A 10,637-nucleotide genomic window follows, 5' to 3' on the forward strand; every position below is an offset into this window, starting at 1 on the left:
TAACTTTCCATCACAACAACAAGAGCATCAATACCAACAACCTAGGCAACCACCACCTAGTTTTCAAAGAAAAGAATGCAAATCGCACCTTTACCAAGACAAAGAAGAACAAAGTTCCACCACAGAGGCTTTATTACAACAAATTCTTGCTAATCAAATTAAGCGTGATGAAGAGTTGAGAGAGATGAAAGCAAGGTCGAACAAATGCAAACACACAATAGGATGCTGGAAAATCAGATTGCACAACAAGCATGCTCATCAAGTACCAATTCTATGGGGAAACTTCCTAGTCAAACAGAAAATCCAAGGGAGCAATGTCATGCCATCACACTGAGGAGTGGTAAAATAGTGCATACTGAGAAGAGTGAAAAGCCGAGAAGAGAGAAAATGAGAAAGATGTCAAGGGAGATGAAAACAAGAGAGTGTAGAAAAGGTAAAGAGGAGGTTGAAGAGAAAGAAGAGAAATATATACCTCCAGAGCCTTACAAGCCATAGCTTCCCTTTCCACAGAGATTTCAAAAAGCCAAGCTTGATAAGCAATTTGGGAAGTTCTTAGAGGTTTTGAAGAAGCTATATATAAATGTGCCTTTATCGATGCTCTTTCCCAAATGCCTTCTTATGCTAAGTTTTTGAAAGAAATTCTCTCAAACAAAAGAAGACTTGAAGATTATGAGATCAGAGCCTTAATCGAGGAATGTAGTGCTATCCTCCAAAGGAAACTTCCTCCAAAGCTCAAGGATCCAGGAGTTTTTCAATTCCATGCCATATTGGGGAATCATGTTCTATAAAAGCTTTATGTGATTTAGGGCTAGTGTAAGCCTTATGCCCTCTCCATCTATGAGAAGCTTAACATGGGAGATCTTAAGCCAACCCACATTTCTCTCTTCAAGTGCATTGATCAATTAAATATCCGTATGATCTTGGAAAATATACCATCAAGGTTGGAAAATTTTACATCCCGCTTGACTTTGTCATTTTGGACATGGAAGAGGATTCTCATATGCCAATCATTTTGGGAGGCCTTTCTGCACACCGGTGCTTTGATTGACGTGAAAGGTGAAAAGCTTACTCTTAGAATCGGAGAGGATCAGTTAGTCTTCAATATTGGCAATGATAAGAAGAAGCAACATGAAGATGTAGACTCTTGTTTGAGAATTGATATAGTTGATGAGTTAGTAAAAGAGCACTTTAGAAAGAGCTATCCGAAGGCTTCTCTTGAAAGTTGTCTTATCCATGAAGGGAGTATCAATGATGAAAATCCAAAAGAGGCTGCATTTGCACAAGATTTGAATAGTAATCCACCTTGTCCTATGGCACCAATCTTTCAAGTTGAGCAAATGGAGAAAAGTGAAGTAAAGCAACCATCTCTCAAAGAAAAAGATGCACCAAAGGTTGTCAAGAAAGAAATGGTCGGATTTTTAGACAAAGCAACAAGAATCTTCTCATGTGATGGAAAGAAAATGAAGTATAGATTCATTGAAGCGCCTATTGGAAACAGAGGCAATAAATTCCAATTTCAGCCACCATGAAACATGAAAAGAGTCCAGCTAAGGACTATAAATTAGCGCTCTTGGGAGGCACCCCAAGTCCTTTTATTTTGCTTTTGTTGATTTACTTTCATTTTCATTAATTTTGTTTTTATCTTAAATTTCCTCAAATTCAATTTTTGACATTATTAAATCTTGTCCCTTGTAGATGTATATCAATGAAGAAAGGCTGGTGAACTATTGGGAGCCGTAACTGTTATTGCAGAGGAAAATGCAATCTGCAGAAAAGGAAAAGTCTGCAGCAGATAGATTCTGCCCTTGAGCCGCAACTGGTTTATGCAGAGAGGAAGAAGAAATTCTGCAAAGAAAGAGGGTGTTTGCAGCAGATGGCTTGTGTTTTTGGTGAGGTTGGGTGTGAGACTTTTAAGTATGTGTGATTTTAATCTTAATATGGTGGTAAGTGAGTCATTTTTGCAGTTTTGAGCTTCTTTGGGTTGTAGGATTCAAGGTAAAAATGCTGCATTTTCTTGGCAAAACTTGGAGACTTCATTTCATCATTTGTGGTTAGATGCAACTTCATGCAAATTTTATGGAGTTTTATGTGCTAAATGTTGATTTGCAGAATTTTTCTTAAAATGGCATAGTTCTCAAAGGTCTTTTATGTAGGATCCATTTTTACATGCTTGTGTGATGCCTTTTTGATATACTTTGTATATATTGATGTGTTTTTGGTGAAACTTCTCATGGTTTATGCTTCATGGAATTATATTTCCTCATTCTAGGGTATTTTTCACACTTGCAATCCATGTTCTATTGCATTCTTGATCTTGCTAACTTGTGCATAAGCAACTGCATAGCTTATGCAATCCTGCATAACCACAATTCTTGCCATTTTCCACCTTTATTGCAAGTGCATAAGGAGAGTGCATAGCTTATGCACTTCTGCATAACCTCATTTTGTCAAATTTCATATCTGTCAAAACTTGCATAAGGTGAGTGCATAAGTTATGCACTTCTGCATAACCAAAAACTCTGAATTTCCAATTCTGCCGAGGGGTGCATAAGCAGAGTGCATAACCTATGCACTTGTGCATGACCAGAAATCAGAAAATTCCAAAAGTTACCGAGACCTGCATAAGCAATGTGTATAGCTTATGCACTTCTGCATAACCAAAGACTCTGAATTTCAAAACCCACCGAAGAGTGCATAAGGAGAGTGCATAACTTATGCACTTCCGCATGACCAAAAAAAAAAAAAAAAAAAAAAAAATGCAACCCTTATTGCCACTCATGCAGAACTGCACGGCTTATGCACCCTACTTATGCACATGTTCTGGAAAAGTTAAAACCTGCTGAGACTTGTATAAGGAGAGTGCATAACTTATGCACTTCCGCATGACCAAAAAAAAAAAAAAAAAAAAAAAAAATTGCAAATATTTTACATAGCCTATGCAACCCTTATTGCCACTCATGCAGAACCGCACGGCTTATGCACCCTACTTATGCACATGTTTTGGACAGCACTTTACTCCGCATAACCTGTACAGCCTCTTATGCATCACCATTATTCCTTGAATTCTCATCTACTCTATACCAGGTAACTCTTTCCTTTTGCTCTTAAATTTCACAATTCCTGGTAATTTCTCTTTACTTTGAATTTTGATAATGCACTACTTGAGACATTGAGGACAATGTCTAATTTTGAGTTTGGGGGTGCACATTCATTTTGATTTTTGCTTCATTTTTTTTACATTTTGAGTATAGGAACATCTCATCCCATTTCATTTACATATATTGTAAATATTTTACATATACATCCATACATACATATACATAACACATTTACACACACATTATACATCACTTAGAAATTATACACTTTGCACACAAATAGACTTCTTCCATTTAGTTAATGCATTGCTCATTTTTAGGAATCATGCATCATGCATTAAAATCTTTTGCCAAATCCCTTGAGTATTGAAAAGTTGCCTATGAGAGTGATTTGACTTACCTTTAGTTGGGTTTGTGGATTGAAAGTTTCCTAAGAGGTGCAAAGTTTTGAAGTGTCTATCCCTTGCCTATATCTTCTTAGCCAAAAAGCCACCCAACTAGTCCTTTAGAGATTGGAGTGTTTAGAGGGAGTTATTGGATATAAGGTAGTCAAATGATGTCTCACCAATCCTAGAACAAATTTTCTAAACCTTTCAAGGCGAAATATCAGCTTATACTTGAAAAGAGAGATGATTAGGCATTCTTTGATTTAAACCTTCTCATTTTAAACCTTTGGCCCTTTTTCCTAATTAAAATTGACCTTTGAAAACCCCTTTGAGCCTTTTTATCCCTAATTTTTCTTGAAATCCTTATTGCTACCTAGCCAATGAACCAAACACTCCAACCCTTTTCATGAGAATAATATTGAATATTAGGTACACTTTCTAAAAAATAAAAATAAAAATAAAAATAAAAATAAAAAAAAGAAAAAAATATACAAAAAAAGGGAGAAGAAGTGCTTGTCATCTTGTAAAAGTGCTAGTATATGTGCTTTTCACTATCGCCATTCAAAATGAAAGAAATCCACTCAAAGTATTAAAAGGAATGAGTTTGGGGGTGGCAATTTTAGGGACAATCATAAAAAAGAAAATGCAAGATACAAGTTTAAAGTATCAAAATGTCCCTCCATTTTTATGTGTTTTGCTAGCACTTGACAATTCTCATTGTGTACTTCTCCTCCATATATATAAAAAGAAAAAGAAAAAGAAAAAATTATAATAAAATAAGAAGTGTACCTTATGTTGTTAAGATTTGAAATATTCTCATGCTTTGAATCCTTTTTACCCATTCTTCTTCTTAGCCTCATTTTGAACCCCATGGCCCCATTACATCCCTAAAAAGACCTTTGATCTCTTGATAGTATTTGCTACATTAGTGGAGATAGGAGTAGGGAATTTGCCTATGGGATTGGAAAATTATCCATTCATTCATTTAATTCCATCATTCTATATAGAGACACTTTGACTATTGATTGTTCTAGAATTCCTTTTGAGCATGACTCTCTCTCTTTTGATTGGTTGGTTTGGGGATTTTGAATGATAATTGACTTGATGGCTAAGCGGTGAAAGCTTGGATAAGCATTAGATTCTTTGCATTTTGAAGGATGGGTATATGGATTGTTAGTATGGCTAAAGGTGTGTTTAGTTACTTTAATAGGTGATTTTCATAGTTCTTTGGATAAGGCACCCCTAAAAATTTTTTGCATTTTATTTTAAAGTTTGCTTGAGGACAAGCAAAAGCTTGAGTTTGGGGGTATTTGATGCATATATTTTGCATAATCATTTAGGTTTAATTTCATAGCTATTTTATTTGATTATTAGTCACTTTTAGCTAATTTCATTAGTTATTTAGTTAGTTTTCCATAATTGTCAATTTTGGATTAATTTGTAATTTTTACTTTGTTTTGTAGGAAAATGGTGTTTTGAAGGACTAAAGAGAATTTTGCCATTGAGGAGTGTCTTCTACAAAGAAAAGATGTCAAAACAAGTTTTCAAGCTGAAATATGCATTGACCAAATCAGGCATAACTTGTCGCATAAGCTATGCAGATTCGCATAAGGAGAAAGATCACTGCTCAGAATCCACCGAAATGTGCATAAGGAGATCGCATAGCTTATGCACATTCTCGCCTCCCTTATGCACATTCACGAAATTGTGCATAACCTATGCACTAAGTCATGCAGCTCGCATAAGTGACCTGTAATCATGAAAATCAGATAAGGGACTGCATAACTTATGCAGTCCACTTATGCAGTCCCATGAAGAGTTCATTAATGAGCTGGCAGGAGATTCCCTCAAATAATTCCTCCTAGAACATACCATTTTAGGGCTCCATGTCAGAAAAATGCCATAAATAGTCCCATTTTCTCATTTTAGAAGGGAGGACAAGGAGCAAAGAAGAAAAGGAGAGGGGCTGAGCAGAATTTGAAGAGCCATCTTCACCTTCCACACCATTTTTTAACTAAGATTTGCAGATTTCTTTCTTTCTTTATACTTTTCTACATTTCTAGTGTTTAATTTCTTACTTCTTAGCTTAGATTAAAGCTTTATTTCCATTTAAACTCATCATATCTTGTAAGCATTATGGATAGTGAGTAGTTTACTTTTGATTCTGGAGTAAGGGATGTAATATTTTAGTTATTTTTGTGGATTTGAACTGGGTTAGCCCCAATTTAATGAATTTATGAGGTTTAATCCATTTCTTGTGTGCTTATTCACATGCTTAATGAAGGGCCCCATTAAGTTATGTTCTTAATCCTTGGTTGAAACACCGAAAGGAGAAAACCAAGTGATAGTTAATCAAGAAATTGGACTTAATTAACTTAGATCTAGAAATAGACTAAGGGTTAAGAGGGTTTTAATAGATTGATTAAAGAACCTAATGGGTCTTGGTTAATTTTAACTCCACGAAAGTAGGATTAAGTTAATTAAGGCACTCTTTGTCTCACTCGAAAGAGTTTTCAAAGGATTTTAGAATTAATCTCCTTTAAACCCATAAATTTCATGGATTGGGCTAGCTAGGGAAAATCCCAAAATAGCTTGAATATGAAATCCCGAACTCCGGAATCACCTTTTTATCATTGTTAATTTCTAATCGAATTTAATTACTTGCCATTTTGAATATTGCCATATTTGAATTTGCTTTATTTTAATTTGATGCAAATTTAGTTAAATCATTACATAGTTGAATAGATTATTAATTTTGCATATATAGATTTCATACTCCAATACCCATCAATTTATTACTTTAATTTCAAAAATAGTCCAAATTAGTTAGCATTTTTTTTATCAAAAATTCAATCATTAACACAACTCCTCGTGGGAACGATATCTTTTCTATATTACTTGTACGACCCGTGCACTTGCGGTTGGGCCACATCATGTTCCTTGTGTTTTTCAGGTACTTTTCTTGTTTATGAGACGATCGAAAAGCACAAGTGATACTGAATTGTTGTTCAATCCTGAAATTGAAAAATTCTGTCGAGCCAACAAAAAGGAATACAAAAAAAGAAAAGAAGCAGAAAAAGAAGAACAACAAATATTTGAGCAAGAGGAGACAATCGAAAATATGGAGAATCAAAATAGAGCTATTGGTGGAAACAATGGAGGAAATGAGCAAAACGGGCAAAATGCAGTTGCTAATCAAAATGATCCTCAAAGAAGATCCATGTTAGACTATGCTTTTCCTAGATGTACTGATGTGAGAGATAATAGACCTATTATTGGAGCTAATCAATTTGAATTAAAAACTGGTCTTATTCAAATGGTTCAGAATTCACAATTTGGAGGTAGCCCACTTGAAAATCCTCATTCTCATTTGAAGAATTTTTTGATGATATGTGGTACACAATGACAACCCGAGTTTCAGATGAAGTTATTCGCTCACCTTATTTCCATTCTCTCTTCGGATTCAAAGATTGGAGTGGTATGACTCACTCCCACAAGCTATTATAGCTACTTGGGAACAGCTATCTCAAGCTTTTCTATCTCAATTTTTCCCACCTGGGAAAACTACTCATTTGAGGAATTTGATGGTAGCTTTTAAACCAAGGGATGATGAAACTTTGTATGAATCTTGGATGAGATTTAAGGAGCTTGAAAGGCAATGTCCTCATCATGAAATACCGAAATGGATGATTGTTCAGAATTTCTACACTGCAGTTACTCCAGCCATAAGAAACACAATTGATTCACAAGCAGGAGGAGATTTCATGAGAATGACAAGTGAAGAATGCTATGATCTATTAGAGAAGATTGCTCATAATACCCATTTATGGGGAAATCCTAGAGCACTTGAGCCAAAGAAGGCTGGGATTTATGAACTTGACTCAGTTAGCTACATGAATGCAAGATTTGATCAGTTGACTCAGCTTCTTAGTGATTTTTGCACAAAGGCAACAAACTCAACTCCTACAACTATGCAACAAGTTACCTTCACAGATGGAACCCAAAGTTGTGGAGTTGATTACTCTTCTTATGGTGATGATTATTTGCAAGAACAAGCTGCTTATACAGGAGGTTATCAATGAAACCTATGGGAAATGCTTATTCTAATGTGAACAACTCAACATGGAGACCACAAGCAACTTTTGCTCAACAAGGCCAAAGCTCAAACTATACTCATAACCAGCAGTATGTGCAGCAGAATAAGCCTCAATTTCAGCCTCAATTTCAGCCTCACAGTACTCATTATCAACCCAATTCAATAGTAATGATCAAAGAAGAGAAAAAATGAATTTGTAGAGTAGTTGTAACTAATAAAGGAAAGAAAATAAAATCAAATTCACCCACTATTGAACAAAGAACAATAATTTTTACCTTGAAAATAGAATCGAAAGTGATAAATAGAGAAATAAAAATTTAGGAATTCTCTGTGCACATTAGATTATAAATCATAAATATATATATATATAATCTAAATTCAAGGTTATTATCTCACAGACTAATGATCAACCCAATTCAATAGTAATGATCAAAGAAGAGAAAAATGAATTTGTAGAGTAGTTGTAACTAATCAAGGAAAGAAAATAAAATCAAATTCACCCATTATTGAACAAAGAACGAGAATTTTTACGTTGAAAACAGAATCGAATGTGATGAATAGAGAAATAAAAATTTAGGAATTTTTTGAGCACATTAGATTATAAATCGTAAATTTTTATATATTTATATATATACACACACACACACACACATATAACAATAATGAAAAATGATGACAATACTTGTTGAGAATATTTGGTGGAAAAAAGGAGGTGACAAACAGGTTTTTAGAGCAAAGTTTAGCAGAAGAGATGATTGGGGTATATATATTTTAAGAATTCTATTAGGTGTAGAATGGAATAAGAGTTATTATTGAATTGAGTTGTTCAGATTACAGATGTATATTTAATTTCGAAAATAATATTTATATACAAATAAATAAATAAGTCATCCAATAAAATATTATTTATTTTATTTTATTATTATTATTTTAGATAAATATTTTAAATTATTGTTAGATAATTAAAATAAATAAATAATTAAATAGATAAATATTGGGTTTCCACATACATCCCCCCTTAAAAGAAATTCGGTCCCCGAATTTAAACAGACAAAATTCTAACCTGAAGAATTAAATAAGTGGGGATATTTGGCTTGCATTTCAGATTCTGCCTCCCATGTGGCCTCACTACTTCAGTGATTTTGCCACAAGACCTTAACCAAAGCCACTTCCTTAGAATGGAGTTTTCTAATTTGTCGATCTAAAATCTTTACTGGTTACTCCTCATATGACATATCATCCCTAAATTGTATAGTCGAGGTCAGAAACATGAGATGGATCTGGTACATACTTCTTAAGCATAGAAATATGGAAAACTGGATGTACATGTGCAAAACTAGGTGGAAGGACAAAACGGTAAGCAACTGCTCCAATTCTTTTCAAAATTTCAAATGGACCAACAAAATGAGGGCTAAGCTTTCCTTTCTTTCCAAACCTCACGATTTCTTTCATCGGTGAAACTCTCAGAAATATATGATCATCAACCATAAACTCTACATCTTTACGCTTAAGGTCAGCATAACTTCTCTGTTGACTTTGAGCAGTCAAAAGTCTAACACGAATTAGTCGAACCTTCTCTGAAGTTAACTGTATCAACTCTAGTCTAGTAAGCCTTCTTTCTCCAACTTTATCCCAACAAATCGGTGATCTACACCTTCGACCATATAATGTCTCGTATGGAGCCATCTCTATACTTGCCTGATAACTATTATTATAAGCAAACTCTACTGAAGGCAAATGATGATCCCAATAGCCACCAAAATTCATAACACATGCACGAAGCATGTCCTCCAATGTCTGTATAGTCCTTTCTGACTGTCCATCTATCTGAGGGTGAAAAGTAATACTAAAGTATACCTGTGTTCCTAAAGCTTCTTGGAATTTCTTCCAAAATCGAGAAGTAAACTGAGTATTTCATTTTTTTCAAATAAAATCAAGATAGTTATTATTATTATTATTTTATATAAGTAGCTTATGTTAAATTTGCTTATGCAAAATAATAATTTGATGATTTGTATTTCAAAATATTGTATTTTATTTTTGATTAATAAAATATAAAAAAAATTAAAAACTAAACTCTGACATTAAAAAATAAATAATAAATCTATATATCTGGAAACCCTATTCCATAACCATGCACTCCATGCAAGATTTTTCATTGCTAGCCAAACCAATAACACATAATGAAAGTTTCTAATTTCGTTGTAGCTCTTGGTGTCTAAATTGGATTTGGCTTCCTCATTTGCCATTGCTTGCTTGTGACTTCTGCGTGGCAACCGATGACGCTAGCTAGCCATCTCCATCTAGTGTGGTATGTTCTTATCTTTAATTTATTTTGTCTCATTATCAATGGCATTAAAATTAAAACTTTGATATTATAAATTACAGGCCTCTTATTATTTACTTATTTATTCATTTTAATTAAGGGTGGTCACTGAGTATAATATACCTTCTTTTCATTTTAAACTTTTTTGTGTATTTTTTGAGAGGTAAAAAGATACTAATCAATGTTTGTCTTAATTTATAAATTAGTTCATTCACCTTAAGTTATGTAAAAAAATGCCAACTCTTATGATACTAAAATTATTTTCCAAAAAATAAAGAATTTGAATTCAAATTCTGTGAGATTTAAATCAATAAATGAAAAAAAATATATGATTAATATATTTTATTGTATGTGCTGAGAAACAAATCACAAATAAAAATTTAAAAATATGTTAAGCTGCAGGGTATTTTTTTATATATACTTTGCTTTTATTATAATTAATTACTTGGGTGTTACATAACTAATTACCTGAACACCACAGCTAATAATATACAAAATAACAAAGGCCACCAACATTAATCATTGATGGTCAAGCACCAATTCAGCTAATCAACTCTACATTGTTAGCCCAATATAATCATACAACGCCAAAATTTGAATTGAAGTGTAATTGCAGGATTGGTGAAGAACATCGACTAACTGCTGGTCAAAGAAAACTGCATTGATTTGGAAATTCAACCCTTAGTTTTGGACATTAAGCAGCTGCTATTTTTATACCTTGCAAACCATGA

At 33.6% G+C, this 10,637-nt stretch overlaps 1 non-coding gene across 1 annotated transcript; it reads right to left on the reverse strand.

The window, feature by feature from the left end:
* Positions 1–7,053: 7,053 nt before the first annotated feature.
* Positions 7,054–7,160, reverse strand: LOC131174241 (small nucleolar RNA R71). The gene has a single exon (XR_009144489.1). It is a non-coding gene; the product is annotated as a small nucleolar RNA R71 (small nucleolar RNA).
* Between the last annotated feature and the right edge of the window lie 3,477 nt (positions 7,161–10,637).

The sequence above is a fragment of the Hevea brasiliensis genome, chromosome 15 (assembly GCF_030052815.1).
Source record: "Hevea brasiliensis isolate MT/VB/25A 57/8 chromosome 15, ASM3005281v1, whole genome shotgun sequence".
NCBI lineage: Eukaryota > Viridiplantae > Streptophyta > Magnoliopsida > Malpighiales > Euphorbiaceae > Hevea > Hevea brasiliensis.